This window comes from Canis lupus, chromosome 23 (assembly GCF_011100685.1).
Source record: "Canis lupus familiaris isolate Mischka breed German Shepherd chromosome 23, alternate assembly UU_Cfam_GSD_1.0, whole genome shotgun sequence".
Taxonomy (NCBI): Eukaryota; Metazoa; Chordata; class Mammalia; order Carnivora; family Canidae; genus Canis; species Canis lupus.
This window is the reverse complement of record NC_049244.1, coordinates 12,981,503-13,002,993: the sequence shown is the minus strand read 5'-3', so window position 1 is coordinate 13,002,993 and position 21,491 is coordinate 12,981,503. Positions and strand designations below refer to the sequence as shown.

At 40.5% G+C, this 21,491-nt stretch overlaps 1 protein-coding gene and 1 pseudogene across 2 annotated transcripts in view; one reads left to right on the top strand and one right to left on the bottom strand.

Annotated features, from left to right (window-relative positions):
- OSBPL10 (oxysterol binding protein like 10) overlaps window positions 1-21,491 on the bottom strand; it is a 296,044-nt gene that overhangs the window by 263,397 nt on the left and 11,156 nt on the right. The gene's annotated exons all lie outside the window — the stretch shown is intronic.
- On the top strand, window positions 12,483-12,813 carry LOC100687966 (annotated as a pseudogene).

The following is a 21,491-nucleotide window of genomic DNA, read 5'->3' as shown; positions in this document are numbered from 1 at the left end:
TCTACTTTAAACTTTCAGACCAAGTCCCTAAACATAAATATGTTCAATGGGGTATATGAGAGAGACAGACAAACAGATGGAGGAGGAGGAGGAAGGGGCAAGGAAGGGAGGGAAGGAAGAACTGAGAAAAGCAAGACTCCTTTTTCAAACATCAGAGAATTTCATAGCTGCAAAGTCCCAGCTAATTCATTTACAGAAAAGGAAAAGAGCTGTTTCTAGCCAACGAGTCCTCTATTTCTAGCATGAACTCAGCCCAAAGGAAAGCCAACAACAGAAACGCTAGGACAGGGCTGAATTCATCCCTCTTTTAGGCCTCAAATGATTCAGTGTTTCAGGTGCCTATGCACTGGCCCTCTGACTTCTCACGCATGGTAACTCTCACTCACATGAGACCAGAAAGGGAGCAGAAATGGGTCAAAAGAGATGGCTTGCCCTGGCCCAGATGCCAAAGATCGGGACGGGAACAGAATTAAATGGTCTCTAAGCCCCTTTAACTCTAAATGTCTACAAAGAGCCTTTGTGCATTGATAGCATTAGGCAGGAAAAGATAAAGAAGAACAATGTCCAAGCTCCACAAGGATGGCAAATGGATCTGACTTTTTCTCAATGATCAGGACAATTTTAAAGCCAACTGTCACAGCAATTAAAAAAAAAAAATCAATGACTGAAAGATGTGATTACATGGATGAATCTCAAAATGTTATGTTGACTAGAAGAAGCCAGATACTAATGCTCTATACCTTGATGAGAGTTTGGGTGACAGGTGTATGCAGTTCTCAAAACTCAGCAAGTGCACATTTATGATTTATGCATTTCATTGTGAAATTTTACATCAAGAGAAAAAACTGCAAGTAACTTAATGGTATTTGTCAACAATATGCATGCTAAAATATTTATGAGGAAGTGCACCCATGTCGACATTTTACCATAAAATGTATAAAGAAAAAAATGGGTTGACGGATGTGTTGATGGAAAAATATGTAATAAAACACGTAGAACAGAATGTTAATCATAGAGTCCAGGTTACAGACATGTGGCAGTCACTGTACAATTCTCTCCACTTTCCTGTATGTTTGAAATTTTTCATGATAAAATGTTCAGGGGGCAGCAGGGAAAATGAGGCATGCAGGGGGTGGGAAAGATAAGCTAACTCCTAAGAAAAAGCCTAGAAGCCACTTAAACCCTTAAACTAAGGGTCTAAGGTAACTGTGAGTTGCTCAGACAAAAAGGAAAGAGAAAGATGGCAAAATCGAACATAACTGTAGTAATTTGGGAGACAACTACTCTATGACAGAGTGCATGGTAGACAGTCACATATTATCTGATTTTACCACCCCAGTCTCCCGACAAGGTAGGCATATCCCTATTTTATAGATAAACAGACTGAAACTCAGAATGGTAGTCACTGTGGTTATACACTGGCCAGGATTTGAAAGAGACTTTTTTAAGCTTCAAAATTCCAATACTGCAAAGCATCATGAGCCCAGCACTTCTTCCATCATATCGAGAACAGTGCCAAGGGCATGGGCATGGCACAGTGGTCACTCCGACCCAGCATGCCACCTGTCACACAGTGGGCAGCCAAGCCACCCTCCTGTAACAGCATTGATGATTGCACTGGATCCCAGGCACTTACTTCTCCTCACAACCCTCACGAGTCTCTTATACTCAGTCCCCTACCCTCTGCTCTCATCACCAGGGGTTTATTTTTTATTATTATTATTTTTAAAGATTTTATTAATTTATTCATTCATGAGAGACAGAGAGAGAGGCAGAGACATAGGCAGCGGGAGTAGCAGGACCCTAGGATCACAACCTGAGCCAAAGGCAAATGCTCAACCACTAAGCCACCAGCTGCCCACCTCCCCCCACCAGGGGTTTAGCCATCACCTCTGTGTGTAAACCTTAGTCACAAACATTCCAAAGTGGCTCATTCAGCACAATCCAACAATGTTCCAGCCCATGCCTCCCCAACACAGACTCCCTTGCAGCTAGATTCTTCAAGCAGACACACATGCGAAACCAGAAAGGCAACAACAGGGGGTAACAGCCACAGGCTGGGTGTGTGATTCCTTGGAGCAGCTGCAGAACAGGGTTTAGTGTTTTGCTGGTACCAGGGCAGATGTGAGTTAGAACCACATTAGGGTAGGGAATGGGCTGGAGACAGGCTATGTGGTTGCTGAGCATGTGGCACCGAAGCTCTGTTTTCCCAGAAATACAGTCAAACTCCAGTGAATCCCCTGCTGCATAGGCTGCTTCAAAAGAATCTTCTGTCTGCAACTAAGATCCTATGTATGAGGTCTTCTAAGCAGCTCTGATCCCACCTGCTAAGTTATGCGCTACACAGTGGCCTGCTGGACAAAAAAACTTCCTAGCACAGATATGAGCTTCCCCCTTTCCATATCAGAGGAAGGACACAGAAGGACGACAAAAGTAGGGAGAACTGGGCAGCCCCGGTGGCGCAGCGGTTTAGCGCCGCCTGCAGCCCGGGGCGTGATCTGGAGACCCTGGATCGAGTCCCGCGTCAGGCTCTCTTCATGGAGCCTGCTTCTCCCTCTGCCTGTGTCTCTGCCTCTCTCTCTCTCTCTCCGCATCTCTATGAATAAATAAATAAAAAATCTTTAAAAAAAAAAAGTAGGGAGAACATATTACAGTCCATCACCTTCTCTCAATAAATGCACAATCAAGCAGGAAAGCAAATCTAGAACAGCCTTTCAAATGTCCAGGCAAGAGGGACAAGAGAACACAAAGAAATGAAGGCCTTTCAAAGACCTCTGCATTAGACCCTGGATTTGGAATAAAGCAGGTCAGTTTTAGAGGCCATCCCTGGCAGGCTAATCTCATTCAAAAACCATGTTGCTACAGTGGCCTGGGGACAGCACAATGATGTATGAAGACATACGCGTTTTTTTGTTTTTTGTTTTTTGTTTTTTTAATATCAGACCTTACACAGAGAAATAATTATTTTTGTTCCCTCCAAAAGAAATACCTTCAGAGGCTCCTGGCTGATTGTCATGACCCACACTCTTTAGCTCAGCTGAGACAAATCCATTTCCTCTGAACATGGTTATAAGATCTGGAAAGAGCCAAAAGCAACTCAGAGCCACGGGCAGAGGCCAAGGCGAGGGAGTTGAGCTGGCTAATACCATTTTTAGTCAAAAATGAGGTAAGACTAGGAAGCAGGCAGACTTCTTTTTCGCGGCGGCTTGTAACTTATTCAGAAGGCAATTCCAAAAAAAGAGCTTCAAAATATTTTGAGCAGTGATAACACCATTGTGGAAAAGAATCTTGCCATTCTTGGATACACATATTTGGAAATTCCTGTTCAGAAAAGTACATCTTGAGAGTCACATTGTATAGAATGAGATTGAAGATCTGTTTCTTGGTTTGTTGCATAGACCCCAAACAAGAAGGAAAAAATTAAAACTCTGCTCTGAGGGGTGCTTAGCAGGCTCAGTCGGTTGAGTGTCTACCTTTGGCTCAGGTCATGATCCTGGGTCCTGGGATTGAGCCCTACGTGGGGTCCCTGCTTACCAGGAAGTCTGCTTCTCCCTCTCCAGCTCCCCCCTACTTGGGCTCTCTAATAAATCAATAAAACCTTTAAAAAACTGAACAAAAACTCTGCTTTGGTCTAGCCTCTGTGGCCATGGGCAAGGGTGTAGTAACTCTCATGCTGGCCTGAAATCCTGGGAACTGCAACATTAACTTAGAGCTAAAGAAAGGTTTGCCTATGAATAGCCAATTACCTGATTGACTTTAGCCCTGGCCTAATTTCTTCCCATAGTTAGTCTAGGTATTGCCATTTTACAGGGCTTAAGAGTGAATTATAGCTAAATTTTTTAAGCAAATCACTTTTTCACTAACAATGGTATTGTATTTATTTGTTGTTTACTTGTTTTTAAAGGTTTTATTTATTTAATTGAGAGAGAGAGAGAGAGAGGGAGCATGGGTGGGGGGAGAGGCAGAGGGAGAGAGAGAAGCAGACTCCCCGCTGAGCAGGGAGCCAGACATGGGGCTGATCCCAGGACCCTGAGATCATGACCTGAGGCAGACCCTTAATGGACTGAGACACCCAGGTGCTCGCATTTATTTTTTAATACAGACGACACAATATTACATTAGGTTTCAAGTGTATAATAGTGATTCAACTTCTCTATATACTATGCTGTGCTCCCAAGTGTAGCTGTCTATCACTGCACAACACTATCATAATATTATTGATTAGATTCCCTATGCTGTGCCTTTTATTCCCATGACTTATTCATTCCATAATTGGAAGCCTGGATCTCACACTCCCCTTCACCCATTTTACCCATCCCCTAAGCCCCTTTGGCTGGCAACCGTCAGGTTCCTTTCTCTGTATTTATAAAACTAATCCTATTTTTTGTTTGTTTATTCATTTGCTTTTTGAATTTCACATATGAGTGACATCATACAGTATTTATCTTTTTCAGTCTGACTTATTTCACTCAGTGTGATACCCTAAGTTCATCCATGTTGTCACAAATGAATTATAACTCTAATATTGAAAAAGTCAGAAACACTGTTCCTCACAAATCAGTCCTTAAAAATATCTTCCCTGGGCAGCCCCGGTGGCTCAGCGGTTTAGCGCTGCCTTGGGTCCAGGGCGTGATGCTGGAGACCACGGATCGAGTCCCACGTCAGGCTCCCTGCATGAAACCTGCTTCTCCCTCTGCCTGTGTCTCTGCCTCTCTCTCTCTCTCTGTCTCTCATGAATAAATAAATAAAATAAATAAATAAAATAAATAGAAATATCTTCCCTGATGAATCTAGTTTGTATCTTTTTTAGGCCTCACTGATCCCAATGTACTAACAATTGTCAGATACGTGAGTACATTATGATCTTTAATAATACCAACTGGTATATACGGACACTGGGGCTTTGCAAAAGTACATATACAGGAGGACAGGACTCAAAAGAAATGTACAAAAAGGAAAACACAGTTGTGTTAAGAATGGTGGGATTAGAGGCCATTTTTTTCACCAACGAACCCTTTATTGGTTTTTTTTTCCAAACCCTTTATTGTTATAGCAACTGAAAAATTATTGGAAGATAATACAAAAGCATCTTTCCCACCACAGATGCTAAATCTCAACTGCGATCTTTATGTTTCAAGTACTGGATTCTTTTCTTCATCACCCACAGAAGCTAAGGGTGTTTTAATCTTGTTTTCCAAAAATCCACTAAACCAGGGGTCAGCAAATGATGGCCCAGGGGCCAAAGATCCAGCCCACCACTTGTTTTTGTAAATAAAGTTTTACTGGAGTACAGTCATGTCAATTTGTTCACATACTGTCTATGGCAGTTTCCTTGCTACAACAGCAGAGTTTAAATTATTTACTATCTGGCCCTTTACAGAAAATGTTTGCTGATTCTCTACTAAACCAAAGTTAGTATCTACTACAGCACATGAAAAGCTCATCAATGCACCATGGAAAGTGTTCCCCAAAGGTTAAATACCATCTCTAAAGGGTCGGGTCCTTAAAAAAAAAAAAAAAAAAAAAAAAAACACTTTCAGTAACTATGGTCCAAAAGAGAGCAGTTCTGAGGGAGTAGAGGAGTGTGCAAGGGAAATCAACAAATTATATTTGCCAACAAGCCAAGGTCCAGGCTAGAACTTCTCCCAAGCAACTGAAGAACTCAGGAATGCCAGGTAATCCTACCCACTGCGCACCTACCTGTTTAAATCCACAAGTCCACGATTACCTAGCTGCAAATAACTCCCCCAAATACACTTCAGAGAGTATAAATTTTTGAATATAACATCCCAGGGTATCTTTGTAATGTTTAAGTGAAAGCAACAGTATCTACAAAGGTCCTTGTGAGAAATATGCAGCAAATCAATTTTGATATTCTACAATCTGAGTTAATCCAGATTATTAGACAATTGTGCACCTGGACTACACTGTATTCCCAGGCAGTCCCTTTACCCCACTGCTCCCACATTTTCTTTTCTATGTTGGCCTTCAACATACCGCTGTTATAGAGGCTAAACATTTTGTAACGGTCGGTAATTTTCTTAAAGCACATGTGTTAGAAAGTTTGCTTAAATCTGCAACCTAATTTTCTACCCTTATTTTTCCCCTCACCAATCTTTTCTACCTATTTTTAGCTTATTTCATATGGCTATATTTTTACATTGTGGTGGTTACCTCAAGTCACTTTTGCTAATAAGGTAGATTTTAAAGCAGGAATTAAAGTTAAATGAAAATGGGGCACCTGGGTGGTTCAGTTGGTTGGGCATCTGCCTTTGGCTCAGGTCATGATCCCAGGGTCCTGGGATGGAGCCCCACATTGGGCTCCCTGCCGGGGGCCGGGGGCAGGGGCCGGTGTAAGGAGGGGGGTGGGAAGGTCTGCGTCTCCCTCTCCCTCTGCCCCTGCCCTCTGCTCATGCTCTCTCACTCACACTATCTTGAATCTTTTTTAAAAATTAAATTAATATGCACAAAACATTTGGAGGGGAAAAAAAGACTACTATATAGAGCAGTTTGGGCTCAGAGCAAAATCAATCAGAATTACAGAGTTCCCCTATATCCCCTGCACTATCCTCCACCATCACAGCCTCCTTATTATATTTTAAATTAGAAAAATTGCATCTGCCTACCAAAGTAAAGCTCAGAGAGCCAGTCTTCTGGCCTCTCAGAAGTCATTTTTTTCCCCAAAAGCCTTCCCAGGCTCCCTGGCTAGTACAAATCCCCAAATTCAGGCTCTCCCATGCCTTATTTAGTGGCTTATGACACAGTCTCGCCAGGGAAGGCGCCCATGGGGTACATGTTTCTTCAGAGGTGCTCAGTATGTGATGGCTGAGCCAAACAATGGATTTGCATTGGCCTCAGAATTTGGTTTTTATGGACCTGCTCAGAAATATTCTTCTTGGGGTGAGTTCCACAAGAAGAATATAAAACGGCTCTGGCAAATGAAGAAACAAAGCTCTGGCTTCTTGATTAAACAGGAACAGAGGGAGGTGCCCCAAGGCATTTATTAACTATGAGTGGTTTACACCAATTTTCAGGCAGCTTTCTCATACAAGGAGGCTGTGTTCTAACTCTATGTGGGTGAGTTTTTTGGACCTTGAAATGTATTTTTCTTTCAAAAGGAAGAATAATGATTAAAGAGGATGGATCGTGTGAAAAGAAAGAGAACAGGTAATTCTCCCCAGGTGGTGAGCAGCACTGAGAGTGGGAGCACAGAGCGGAAGCCGGGCTGGTGGCTTTGAGGGAGACGCGGGGCACAGGAAGCTGGGAATGTTCCAGGATGCTCATTTGGTTGCTGAGCTGGTGAAAGGGCAGACAGACAGAAGAGCCCACTCCTACTTGGAAATGGATAGTTCTGCTAGGGAGGGCCTGCAGTAGGCAAACGAGCTTGTCTGGTTGAATGGTTTGATGGTGGCCATTCTAGCCTTGCTTCCTCATTTAGGTCAGTTGGATCTGAGTAAGGAATTTAGTCAGCCAACATATTTAAACTGGTTTCCCCTATTGCGTCTCATTTCCATAGTCTGTTTATAATCCTAATTGATGCAAATGCTCTTGTTATCTTGAATGTGAACTGAGTGCAGCATTCTGATTTGTTTAATTTTACATCATGTTGTCAAGCATGGGGAGGATAGTGGAGGATCTGAATGACAGAATAGGGCTGATCCCAGCCTTATTTTACGTGGTACCTTTAACATCCTGCGATACAGGGAGAAAGTAATATATATATAAACTTTATTTTTTTAAGATTGTATTTATTTATTCATTAGAGACACAGAGAAAGGCAGAGACACAGGCAGAGAGAGAAGCAGACTCCCTGTAGGGAGCCCGATGCAGGACTCGATCCCAGGACCCTGGGATCACAACCAGAACCAAAGGCAGATGCTCAACCACTGAGCCACCCAGGTGCCCAGAAACTACCTTTAATTAGAAGGTTAAAAAAACCCAAAACAAGTTCAGGTAGGGACCTCTGAGGCTCCCTATTTGCAGGATCCCTGGATCTTGAGCTGTTTATTGTTCATGGAAGCTTTTTTGTCTAATTTCTTAAACATTCACCACAGTGCTAAGATGGTCCTCTCTGCTGCAGGAAGTTTGAAAGAACAGTTCACAGTAAAACACAGCAGAACTCAGGAGGGAGAGTTATATGTTCTTAACTGCATTTGAGAGGACTTGAATTTGAATAGCACTGTGGCCACATGTCACAGCTCAGTAATAATCCTAACATTTTCCCCTATATCCTTTTTCTGAAAGCATTTTCCAAAATAAATAACAATTGCTTAACAGTAAAAGGGAGGGAGAAGCTACATTTCCTCTCCCTTCATACATTTTCCTTCATAGGGGGTTATTTGAGGGGCCCCAAGATGAACTTGCCCAACCCTCATTTTACAGGTGAGGAAACAGCCACGAAGAGTTAATTCAAAGTTGATGGTGGTTAGAACAAGAAACAGGATCTCTGCTCCTTAGATAGTTTTGGAAAAACTCCAGAAAAGTAATGGCTAAATTCCATCTTGATACCCTGCGGTTCTGTTATATAGCGAAGAAAATCCACACTGGCTTCTCATTATCTGGCTGATGTCCGGAGATTCACTTGATGTTCTGGTTTATTTATTAGTTGTTTTGAGTGAGGGAGAAAACCTTCAAAATGCACAGAGAGCTATTCTTGAACCCTGTGTTCCTGGGGTATTAAAAGATTGTGTTTTAGGATATCTTATCTCCGAGTCTGATGCTAATTTCCTCTAACACGTGGCAAAGAAACTCAGTTTCGTAGTTGCTTCCAGTAACCCAACTTGTTACTATTTCATTTTCCAGGTTGTGAATAAAGAACCAGCCCTTAGGACAGTTTCTAATCTGCCAGTAGATAGCACATTTCTATGATGCCGCTAAAACAGAAGATGCACTTGTAAAGTCAGGAAGGCAGCTAGCTCAATTTGATTACCCTGCATTAAAAATGTGAGACTTTCTTCTGTGGGCTGAGGTCCTAGCAGTTCTTTAGGACAGAATGTGCTTCGATGGCTTGGGAGAAGTTCTAGCCTGAATTTTGTCTTGTTGACAAACGCAGCCTGTTTGTTTCCCTTGTATACTCCACTACTAAGGCTCTGCTATTTGGGGCTATAAATACTGAAGGTGTCTTTTAGGATCCTAGCCTCCAAGCGATTGTATTTGATGTTTGGGGGACACTTCCTACGGTGTGCTGATGAGTGAATATTACACAGAGACCATCCCATTTTTGTCAAGAGAGCATCTGTGACAAGCCAAAAACTATGTTCAACACTTGAAATCTAAGTCAGTGAGACTTCCTGAGTTTTTAAAGTAACAGTTTTTGTTATGAAAATGTAATCTAAAATGAAGATATTTTGAAATTATTACCTTGGAAACAGTTTTTGACTCATTTTTCCATAATAGTCTATTTTCTTAAAGAAAGAGAATATAGTACTAATAATGTTTGGGGAGGCTGGGCAATTATTAATGTCTTCTGTTTTCTCTTTAGTCTTTCCTGAGTTTTCCAAGTTTTCTCTAAAGAACATGAAATAATACCTCTATGACTAGAAAAAAATAAGTTATTAAAACAGAGGATAACTTTAAAAAGGCAATGGTTTTTATATTTAGAAAAAGAGGTAAGTCATCAAATTATATACTGAAAATAGTATACCTACCTGTTTGTTAATTATGCATCCATAAAGTTAATTTTATTTATTTATTTTTTTAAGGAGCACCTGGCTGGCTCAGTTGGTAGAGCACACAATTCTTAATCTCAGAGTTGTGAATTCAAGCCCTACACTGGGCATGGAATCTACTTTAAAAAAAAAAAAAAAAAAGTTCTTTAAAAACTCTCAGAGTTCTTAAATTTTATTTTAAACAGTGTATATTATTATGTATAAGTTATAATCTTTAGGCAAAGTTAATTTGTGTAAACCAGCAGATGTTGCTGTTAAATTCCTACATGCTTCTTTTCAAGATAATTTATTAAATCTAAGTTCTAGAATACTGGTGCCACCAATTTTAGATTTGGGTCCTGTAGCCTACTATTACTAAAAGGTGGCAGGTATAATTCTATAGAATAGACAGTTTGCTAAACAAATAGTTAACAAAGTTATTGTTTAATGATACAGAGTTTCAGATGGTGATGGTTTCTCAAAAATGTGGATGTACTTATGCCACTGAACTGCACACTTAAAAAGGGTTAAAATCATCAATTTTATATATTTTACCACGATCAAAGTAACTTTAGCTTCTACCTAAACACTTTTGGGGAGAGACTTCATACTTTCTAAATCAGAACCAGTACAGGAGAAATACCTGACCCCTCAGGGTGCCTTTACCAGCAAGAAGTCTAAAATTAGGGCTTCAATTTCTTCCATTACAGTAATTGTAATGCAAAGTCCCTGAGATGAAACTTCTCCACACTGAGTGATTTTCACGAAGTCCAGAGGCATAAAGGCATGTCTGGAGAAGCAAATCCAAATCTGCCAGGTGCCAGGCCCCCTGTGCAATGGGAAAAGCCGACTCCAAAGTCACTGCTGCTTTGACTTCATTCATTCAAACAAATATTTATTGAGTACCCACTCTGTGTCAGGCACTGTGCTAGAACTTAAGTCTACAACCTGTTCCCCTGGATGCTACTGTACAATAACCTGCTCTCAAACTACTTCATTATTGGGCAATTTGAAATAACATTACAGGACATGGTGGGACTTGTGTTTCTCAAAGGAGTGTTTTCTTGTTTCTTATTTTTTAATTTGTACTTTGAAATGATTCAAACTTGCAGAAGAATTGCAAGAATATTACAAAGAACTCCAGGAATATCCCTCCACCCAGATTCCACCATTACTAGTATTTCCACACATCTGATTTATCCTGTGCGTGCTCTTTCTCTTTCCCTCACCTTCCTCCCCTTTAGCTCCTCCCATCCATCCACACCCATCCAGCTCCGTCTTCCTCTCTCCTTACACACTTTTTCCAGAACCATTTGTTAGTGAGTTGTAGACATCCCGTTTTATCCCTAAATATCTCATTGTGCATTTTCGAAGCACAAGGACATTCTCTTATGTAACCACAGTACAATTATCAATCTCTGGTAGTTTCACACAGATTCAATAATACTACCTTTGATAAAGTCCATACTCAAATGTTGCCAATTATCCAAATGGTGCCTGGGTTTTATTTTAAGATTTACTGATTTTTCGGGGGAGGGGGAGCACAAGCAGGAGGGCCAGAGGGAGGAGAAAGAATCTCAAGCAGACTCTATGCTGAGCATGGAGCCCAACACAGGGCTGGATATGGGGCTCGATCTCACAACCTAAGATCACAACCTGAGATCACAACCTAAGCCAAAAGTAAAAGTTGGATGCTTAAACAACTGCACCCAGGTGCTCCATGGGTTTTTAAATACCAATTGTAAGGTCCCTCCTCAACCACCCAATGGACTGACAGCACCTCTGGAGACCCAGCTCATTCCCTTGCTTTTCACAGGACCCTTCCTATAAGACTCCAGGCAGAAGGAAATCCTCATTATTTTAAACTCCTTCCCCTATGATTTAATGAAGCTGACAGCTATAGCTGCCTCACATTCAACCTGACTTCTCCATGATATGATTTAGCCCTATTTCCTTTTGTTCCAGTCACTGAAAATCTCTAGATAAAAATATTGTCTTGTAAAATTCTATGGCACCACCTTCCATACCCTCTCAATTAGAACCTGCTCAAATCTGTGGGACTCTTCTGCTCAGCACCCCTCTTGGCATCTTCAACATAAAGCAGTATTTCTCAACCATTTTATCATTATCAGTCCCTGAAGGAGCATTTTTAGACAATTTTTCAGTAGCACCACCCAAATAAAATAGAAGATGTTTTCTATATCTTAGATAGCACCCTCAATGAAATTAATATAAGATACATTTATATACTGTATCTATATCTGTCCTTTATACACAAAAAGAGTAAGACATTTTTACCATCACCACTCCAGGAATCAAGTTTTTTGCCCCACTGAGAACGCATGGTGTAAAATGGCTCACAACCTGGGCTGGAGGTAAATAGGACAGAGAGTTGGGGCACCTGGCTGTCCGTTAAGCATCTGCCTTTGGTTCGGGTAATAATCTCAGGGTCCTAGGATCAAGCTCTGCATGGCCTCCCAATCAGCACAAAGTCTGCTTGTCCCTCTCCGTCTGTCCCTCCCCCAGCTAGAGTGCTCACTGTCTCGCTCTCTCTCTCTCTCTCAAGTAAATAAATAAAATCTTTTTAAAAAATCAATTACAGGGCAGCCCGGGTGGCTCAGCGGTTTAGTGCCTGCCTTTGGCCCGTGGCGTGATCCTGGAGATCCGGGATCGAGTCCCACATCAGGCTCCCTGCATAGAGCCTGTTTCTCCCTCTGCCTGTGTCTCTGCCTCTCTCTCTGTCTTTCATGAATGGATGAATAAAAAAAAATCTTAAAAAATCAATTACGGTGGTGGTGGTGTCGCAGCAGCCTGAGCCAGGGGTATTGCGTCAAGATGCTTCAAAACCTTATTAAAAATGTTTGGGTCCCCATGAAGCCCTACTATACCCAAGCTTACCAGAAGATTTGATTAGGAATGGGGTTGATGAGTGTCATCATTTATAAAATCAGGAGTGCTGATAAAAGAAGTAAAGCTTTGAAAGCCTCAAGTCCTGCCCCTGCTCATGGTCATCATTAACCAGCTCAGAGAACACATGAGATGGAACGTCAGTCTGGCTGTAAATCTCAGCAGGTTCTGTTAGCCGGGAACACGGAGCCACCACGTACACATGTACACATGTTGTGTCTACTGTGGCGTGAATAAACGTTAATTGTGAGGTGCGATAGATAGATAGAGATAGATAGATAGATAGATAGATAGATAGATAGATAGATAGATAGAAATTAAAAAATCAATTACATTGGAAAAAAAATTGGAGCACCTGGCTGGGTCAGTGGAGCATGCAACTCATGATCTTGGGGTTATGGGTTCAAGCCCCACATTGGGTGCAGAGATTACTTAAAAATAAAATCTTTAAGAACATTCAGGTGGTTCAATCAGTTAAGCAACCAACTCTTGATTTCGGCTCAGGTCAGGAGATCTGGCCTGCATTGATTGGGCTCTGTGTTCAGCCGGGAGCCTACCTACCTTTCTTCCTCTCCTTCTGCCCCTCCCCCCACTCATGCTTTCTCTCAAATAAATCTTTTACAAAATAAGTAAATAAAAAAATTAAATCTTTAAAAAGAAAAAAAACAATAAAGGCGATCAATGAAAGAAAAAAGCTGGTTCTTAATAAGATCAATAAATTGATAAACCTCTAGTAAAACTAAGAGAAAAGATATATATCGTCAGGGCTCCTGGGTGGCTCAGTGGTTGAGCATCTGTCTGCCTTGTGCTCAGGGCCTGATCCCAGGCCTGGGATAGAGTCCCGCATCAGGCTCCCCAAAGGGAGCCTGCTTCTCCCTCTGCCTGTCTCTCTACCTCTCTCTGTGTGTCTCTCATGAATAAATAAATAAAATCTTTAAAAATATATATATATTACCAATATCAGAAAAAGCAAAGATGAGTATCACTAGAGGTCTCAAATGTATTAAAAAGGTAATAAGGGAATACTTTAAGCAACTCTACTATAAATTTGACAATTCTAGGAAATGGGCCAATTCATCAAAAAACATGAATTACCAAAACATGCCTAAGATGCAACAGATAAGAGAAATAGCCTTATAACTATTTTAAAAATTGACTTTGTAGTTAAAAACCTTTCCAAAAAGAAATCTCCAGGCCAGATGGTTTCCCTGGTGATTTCTACCAAATATTTAAAGAAGAAATAACACCAACTCTACACAATTTTTTCCATAAAATATAACAGGAAGGACACTGCCCAACTCATTTTAAGGCCAGCACTAACCTGATACCAAAACCAGACAAAGACGATGTAAGAAAACGACAAACAGATATCTCTCAGAGACAGATGCAAAAATTCTTAACAAAATATTAACTGGCTGAACCTAGCAACATAAAGAAAGAAGAACATGCCATAACCAAGGAAGGCTTATCCCTGGATAGCAGCCTTGTTTCAAAATTCAAAAATCAGGCAGTACAATCTACCACAGTCATAGATGAAAGCAGGGATCAGTAAAGGGCCACACAGTAAACACATCAATCTTTGCTGGCCACAAAGTCTCTGTCTCAACCACTCAACTTTGTCACTGTCCAGTGAAAGCAGACATAGACAATGCGTAAGCAAATGGGCATGGGGGTGGCTCAGTAACACCTTATTTACAAAAGCAACAGCAGAGCCTTTTATAATAAAAACACTCAACAGACTAGAAATAGAAGGAAGCCACTGCCACATAATAAAGGTCATTTACAGTCAGTCCACAGCTAATATCATAATCCACAGTAAAAGGTTGAAACCTTTTCTTTTCAGATCAGGAACAAGGCAAGGATGCTCACTCTTGCTTTTTATTCAGCAGAGTATTAGAAGACACAGCCAGGAGTGCCTGGGTGGCTTAGTGGGTTAAGCAGCTCAGGTCATGATCTTAGGGTCCTGGGATCCAGCCCCACATCAGACTCCCTTGCTCAGTAGAAAGTCTGCTGCTCCCACTTCCTCATTTACTCTCTCTCTCTAATAAATAAAAGTTTTAAAAGAATAAAAAGTAAAAAAAAAAAAGAAGTCCTAGCCAGAGCAATCACACTAGAAAAAGAAGACATTAATTGAAAGAGAGAAGTACAATTATCTGTTTGAAAATAATATGATCATATGTATAGACCCCCTAAACGTTCCACATACAAAAAGCTGTTAGAACTAGTCAACGAATTTAGCAAAGCTGCAGGATACAGAATCAACACTCAAAAATCAGTTTTGTTTGTATACACTAGAAATGAACATTGGCAAAAGGAAATTAAGAAAACAATTCCAAAAAAGAGGCAGTATTCTCTTGGACATCAGCTTAGCAACATATTTATGGATATGTCTCCTCAGGCAAGAAAAACAAAAGCAAAAATAAACTATTGGGACTGCCCTAAAGTAAAAAGCTTTTGCACAGCAAAGGGCACCATCAACAAGGTAAACAAAGCAACCAATGAATGGAAGATATTTACAAATGATGTATCTGATAAGAGGTTAGTATCCAAAATATATAAAGAACTTATGTAACTCAACACCAAAAAACCACCAAATAATAGGATTTAAAAATGGGCAGAAGACCTGAATAGACATTTTTCCAAAGAAGACATCCAGATGGCCAAGAGACACATAAAAAGATGCTCCACATCACTCAACATCAGGAAAATGCAAATCAAAACCACGAGATTTCACCTCAAACCAGTCATAATGTCTAGTATCAAAAAGACAAGAAATAGGGATCCCTGTGTGGCTCAGAGGTTTGGTGTCTGCCTTCAGCCCAGGACGTGGTCCTGGAAGCCTGGGATCGAATCCCATATCGGGCTCCCGATGTGGAGTCTGCTTCTCCCTCTGCCTGTGTCTCTGCCTCTCTCTCTCTCTCTGTGTCTCTCGTGAATGAGTGAATAAAATCTTTAAAAAAAAAAAAAAAAGACAAAAAACAAGTGTTGGAGAAGATATAGAGAAAAGGGAACCCTTGTGTACTGTTGGTGGCAATTTTTATACCAGTACAATCACTGTGGAAAACAGTATGGAGGTTTCCTTAAAAATTAAAAATAGAGACACTCTATGATCCACTAGTTCCCCTATTGAGTAGTTACGAAAAAACACAAAAGCACTAATCTGGAAAGATATACGCACCCCTATCCTTATTGTAACATTATTTGATATAGATGAATGGATAAAGAAGATGTGTGTGTACACACACACACACACTCAGCCATAAAAAAGGAGATCTTCCCATTTGCAACAACACAGATGGTTCTAGAGGGTATTATGCTAAATGAAATAAGTCAAATACCATATGATTTCATTTTATATGTGGATTCTAAGGAAATAAAGCAAATGAATAAACAAAGAACAGAGAAACTCCTATATAGAGAGAACAAACTGTGGTTGTCAGAGAGGAGGTGGACACGAGGATGGGTGAAATAGATGCGGGAGATTAGGAGGTACAAACCTCCAATAAATAAGTCATGGAGATGAAAAGTACAATACAAGGAATATACTCAATAGTGTAATAATGTTGTGTGGTGACCAACAGTAACTATATTTACTGTGGTGAGCACTGTATAATATATAGAATTGTTGAATCACTTTGTGCACCTGAAACTAATATAACATTGTGTATCGGCTATACTTAATAAATTTTTTAAAAAGAAAATTTTATTAATAGCGTCAAAAAGAATAAAATACTTCGAAATAAATCTAACCAAAGAAACAAAAGACTTATACACTAAAATCTACAACAATTTCTGATAGAAATTGAAGACAAAAAGAAACGGGAAGCCATCCCAAGTGTCCTTGGATCACAAGACAATATTGTTAAGATGTCCCTACTTTCCAAAGTGATCTATAGATTCAAGCTCTATCAAATTCCCAGTGGCATTTTTTTTTTTTTGCAGAAATAGAAAAATTCATCCCAAATTCATATGGAATCCCAAGGGACCGAGAATAGCCAAACAATTTTGAAAAAGAAGAGCAAAGTTGAAGGACTCACACTTCTTGAATTCAAAACATAATCAAGGGGTGCCTGGGTGACTCTGTCAGTTAAGCATCTGCCTTCCGCTCAGGTCATGATCTCAGGGTCCTGGGATTAAGACCTGCATCGGGTTCCCTAGTCATCAGGGAGTCTGCTTCTCCCTCTCCTTCTGTCACTACCCCCCCGCCCCCGTTTGTTCTCTCCCTCTCTCTCTCAAATAAAATCTTTAAAAAAAATGTTTTTCAAAACAGTATGGTGCTGGCAATAAAGACAAACAAATAGACCAATGGAAAAGGATAGAGCCCATGTGTTATAGGGTCGTATATATGGTCAAATGATTTTGGACAAGAATGCCAAAAACACCTAATAGGAAAATGATAAATGGTGTTGGGAAAACTGGATGTCCACATGCAAAAAAAAAAAAAAGGAAGTCTGGGCCCACCATGTACAAAAATGGACTCAAAATGTATTAAATATCTAAAAGTAAGACCTAAAAGGATAACACAGCTAGAAGAAAATACAGGAGAAAACTTCCTGACCTTGGATTTGGCAGTAATTTCTTGAATAACACACCAGAAGCCCAGGCAACAAAATCAAAAATAGATGAAAAGGATTACATCAAATTTTTAAAGTTTTGTGTATCAAAGGACACAGTCAACAGAATGGAAAGGAAACTTGCAAAATGGGAGAAAATATGTTTTTAATAAGTGATAAAAACTCATTTCACTACACGTATCATGAAGAGTGAAGCTGTGCTTCTATGGCATACATAACATGCTCTGTGAGAGGATATAAGACAAATCAAATTAACCTTGTACATCCAAAGCCAGGGCAAGAAAACCCTTTCCAGATCTGGGTAGGAATTCAGGGAGCTCACGCTGCTCCATTTTTATTTTATTTTATTTTTTTCCATTTTTATTTTATTTCTTAAAATTCCCATAGTGCTTACTATGTGCCACACACGGGCCCCTGTACTTTACAAATACTGACTCATTTAAGTTAACCCTCACAGCTATCCTACAAGGTAGGTATTCTCTTTAGCCCAATTTTTTCAAACGAAGAAACTAAAGCAGAGAGAGGTTAAAGAGTGTGTCCAAGTAAGCGGCGGCTCCTTCCATCTCTGCTCGCTGATGAAGGCAAGGCTCCTTTGCTGTCATCCGCATACTGTCCTAGCAGGCAGCAACTGTGGATGGCATGTTAGCCCATCCAGGAATGGAAGTGAGAATAAAACCCCATTACTTGGCAAATTGGATGGCCTTCCCAACCCTCTGAAAGCCTGAGTTTTCCTTGTTTTGCTCTCTGCTTTCTCTTATTGCAATTCAAAGAGGCTAGAATGAAAAGGTCATTGGGGTCAGGTTTATAAGTTCTTGCCATCCCTGTGACTATATAACGAGAAAAGGACATCTGGTCCTTTCTGAGCAGCCCATCCATAGTGCCTCCCAGGAGGCACATCCCATGTGCTACCCTCCTACCTGGTCAGTGTGAAAGCTCACACTGCTGGGGCTCCATGGAGAGTACCCATCTGATCTATGAGAGCAAAAAGAAGTGACATATGGGGCTTTGATTTTTTTAAATGAGGGAGCAAAATGCCTCATAAATGGTGATAGCACTGACAATGCAGACCTTCTCCATGAGGAGACTGACTCCATAAACCTTAGACTCCAAGAGGCACCTGAATTATGGCTCAACTACAAACGTCTGCTTGCTTGACCCTGCAGAAATACTTGAACTGACTTCCAGTCCCAAAGTCTTCAGCTGTAGGACCACCAAGGGTATACTGAGGCTGCTCTTAGAGAAACTGGCCCATCACCCCACAAAAATTCCCAAGACACACTGTCCTCTTTATTCAAACAAATGCTTTACAGGCACTTTTAAAACAAGTGTCACCACAATTCTAGATAACAGAATTACAATAGAGTTGTAGATTTAAAAATGCATATAAATTATAATTCATTCTAATTTTCCTAGGTAGGAGTAACCAGGACCAAGCAATATGTTTCCCACTCTGTTGGGTTTACAGATGACAGAACTGGCTAACATTCATATAGGATAAGACAACTAAACAGGAAAGGGATCAAAACACAAATCTCCCATGCCTTTGGTTTCATGGTCTTTTGGTAAGCTGCAAATATGCCAGCTTTACCTAGTTTAATAGACACAGGCTTCACAGACACTAATAAATTCAATCAACATCATCCGTAATAGTCTAAGAATCATTTTTACCAGGGATCCCTGGGTGGCTCAGCGGTTTGGCACCTGCCTTTGACCCAGGGCGTGATCCTGGAGTCCCGGGATCAAGTCCCACGTCGGGCTCCCTGCATAGAGCCTGCTTCTCCCTCTGCCTGTGTCTCTGTGCCTCTCTCTCTCTCTCATAAATAAATAAATAAATAAATAAATAAATAAATAAATAAATAAATAAATAATATCTTAAAAAAAAAAAAAAAGAATCATTTTTACCAACCTGGAGCATCTTCCAGACTGGTCTGGAATAAGCCTTACAGAATGGATGCCTCAGTGGCCAGTTCAGAAGACTAGCATTAACACAGACTGGATTCGTTAGCTCTATTAATTTTTAGATATATGCTACATTCAGCCAGGAAGTCTATGCTTCATGCCCCATAGCCTTTTTTTTTTTTAAATAGACCAAATGAATTTTTGTTAACTTTTTATTATAATTCTGATAAGTTACAAGAAGAGTGCAAAGAATTATTTATCGCTAAAGAACTATTAATATTTTATCACAGTTGTTTTATCATTTTTATACATACAGACACATACACACACACATATATATACATGTTTCTTGAGAGTAGGTTGTCAATATAATGCCCCTTTACCTCTAAAAACTTCAGCGTACAAATCTTAAAATCAAATAATTTCCATGGATATGGTACTATTACCCACAGACCTCTTACAAATTATCTAATTATCAAAACACTATCATTTGTAGGAAAAGAAAATATCAGATCATGAGTTATATTTAATTGTTCCGAAATATGTTTTGTACATCGTGAAAGGAATTTATAGTCCTAAACTGAAAAACAAGGCAAAAATAAAGACGGAAACAAACAAAACAAAAAATACTAAAAATACCAGTAAGTGCTCCAATGCTAGAAAGGAAAAGGAAGCAAGCCTTTAGATAAACAGAAATTCAGACAATTCCATGACATGCATAACTACAACTTGGCCTCTTCCAAGGAGGTCACACTTTGCTTTTGTTCAAAAACAGCATCCAGGCTTAACCTTGACTTGAGGGACACAAGTTGGGTCCTCTTTCTTTAATATAAAGATTTTCTGGGGCACCTGGGTGGCTCAATGGTTGAGCAGCTGCCTTTGGCTAAGGGTGTGATCCCCAGATCCTGAGATTGAGCCTGCTTCTCCCTCTCCTGTGGCTCTGCCTCTATGTGTCTCTCATGAATATATAAATAAAATCTTTAAACATAATAATAATAATATGAAGATTTTCTGAAGGATCTTTAGGTGTGCCCCATAAAAATGGCTTATCTTCTTACTCAGTCTGAGGAAACACTGGAGTTTGGGCTGTTATTTCACACTATTTTCCTGAGTTTCAGCACATTCTAAAGGAATCATGAAAACTGACATTTGACAGAAAAATTTCAGTTACAGGAAACTGAATTAACTGACTCCAAGAGTGTTAAAACACACTTTGGGCCAAGGTAGCAAGAGCAGAGTTCTCATAAAAAAAGAAAAAGGTGTACACCAGCCAGGCTCATAAAAATTACGTGAAGAATTTTGCTAGTCCAAAGAGCAACATAAATGTGAACTTCTAGACAATAAACATGCAGCAGCACTCTCTCAACAGTGCTTACGAGCACAAACTGGCTTTTGCCCTGTTCAACTTCTTAGGGACCAATCCACTAAATGAGTCAGCTGGAATTCGCACACAGAAAAATTCTATGCTATGTGGTTAGCCAAGGGGGTCGGGAGGCCCATTTTTAAGGTATTAGTATTAGGGTGGAACTCAGATACACAAGAATCTGAAAAGCAAAGTGTGTTCAAAACATGTGACCCCTTTCGGCCGAAGTCCATACTCTGAGTTTAATAAACTGGGAAGCCTCTGTGTAAATCAAGATGCATCTGCCAGTTCTCATGCAAAGTCAAAGGGCCAAGGAGTCCCCTCGGCCAGCCCTAAAAGCCCAGGTGAAGAAAGGACAGTACAAGCAAGGAAAGTCATTACTAAGGAGGATTGTGAAGGCTGTAAACACACAGCCCTGAAACAGTGCTGCTTTCTGACCAGGGAAAAAGACCACCACCACCAGACACCACCGACTCACGCAGAGAGACCCAGCCCATGGGATGGAAACAAAACCACTAATTAAAACATGAGGCCCCTTCTTTGGGAAGGCCACGGCAAGGAGAGAGAGAGAGTGGGGGATAAAACAGAACTATTATCTCGCAATGAAATGAGCTGGTACAGGTCTACCCTGAGGCAAAGCCCTCCATGATCTCATCTATGAAATGAGAGGGTTGACGATCCCTAGGTTCTTTCCAGAGTGGTGGAAAGAAAACATACTTTGGAGTCAGACACACTGTGCCTCCACTAGTTACCAACGGTGCAATTTATATCATATGCCTCACTTTCTTCATCTGGAGAAGAGAGAATCTACTGCCTTAGTTAGGTTTAGATCTGGCTATGAATAGTGGCTTTAAAAAAAAAAAAAAGATTTTATTTATTTATTCATGAGAGACACAGAGAGAGGCAGAGACATAGGCAGAGAGAGAAGCAGACTCCACGAAGGGAGCCTGATGTGGGACTCGATCCTGGGACTCCAGGACCACGCCCTGGGCCGAAGGCGGGCACTAAACCACTGAGCCATCCAGAGATCCCAAATAGTGGCTTTTAAAAATGCTTATTCTCCCTTTTGCAGAAAATTCCAGAGGTTGGCAGCCCAAGATC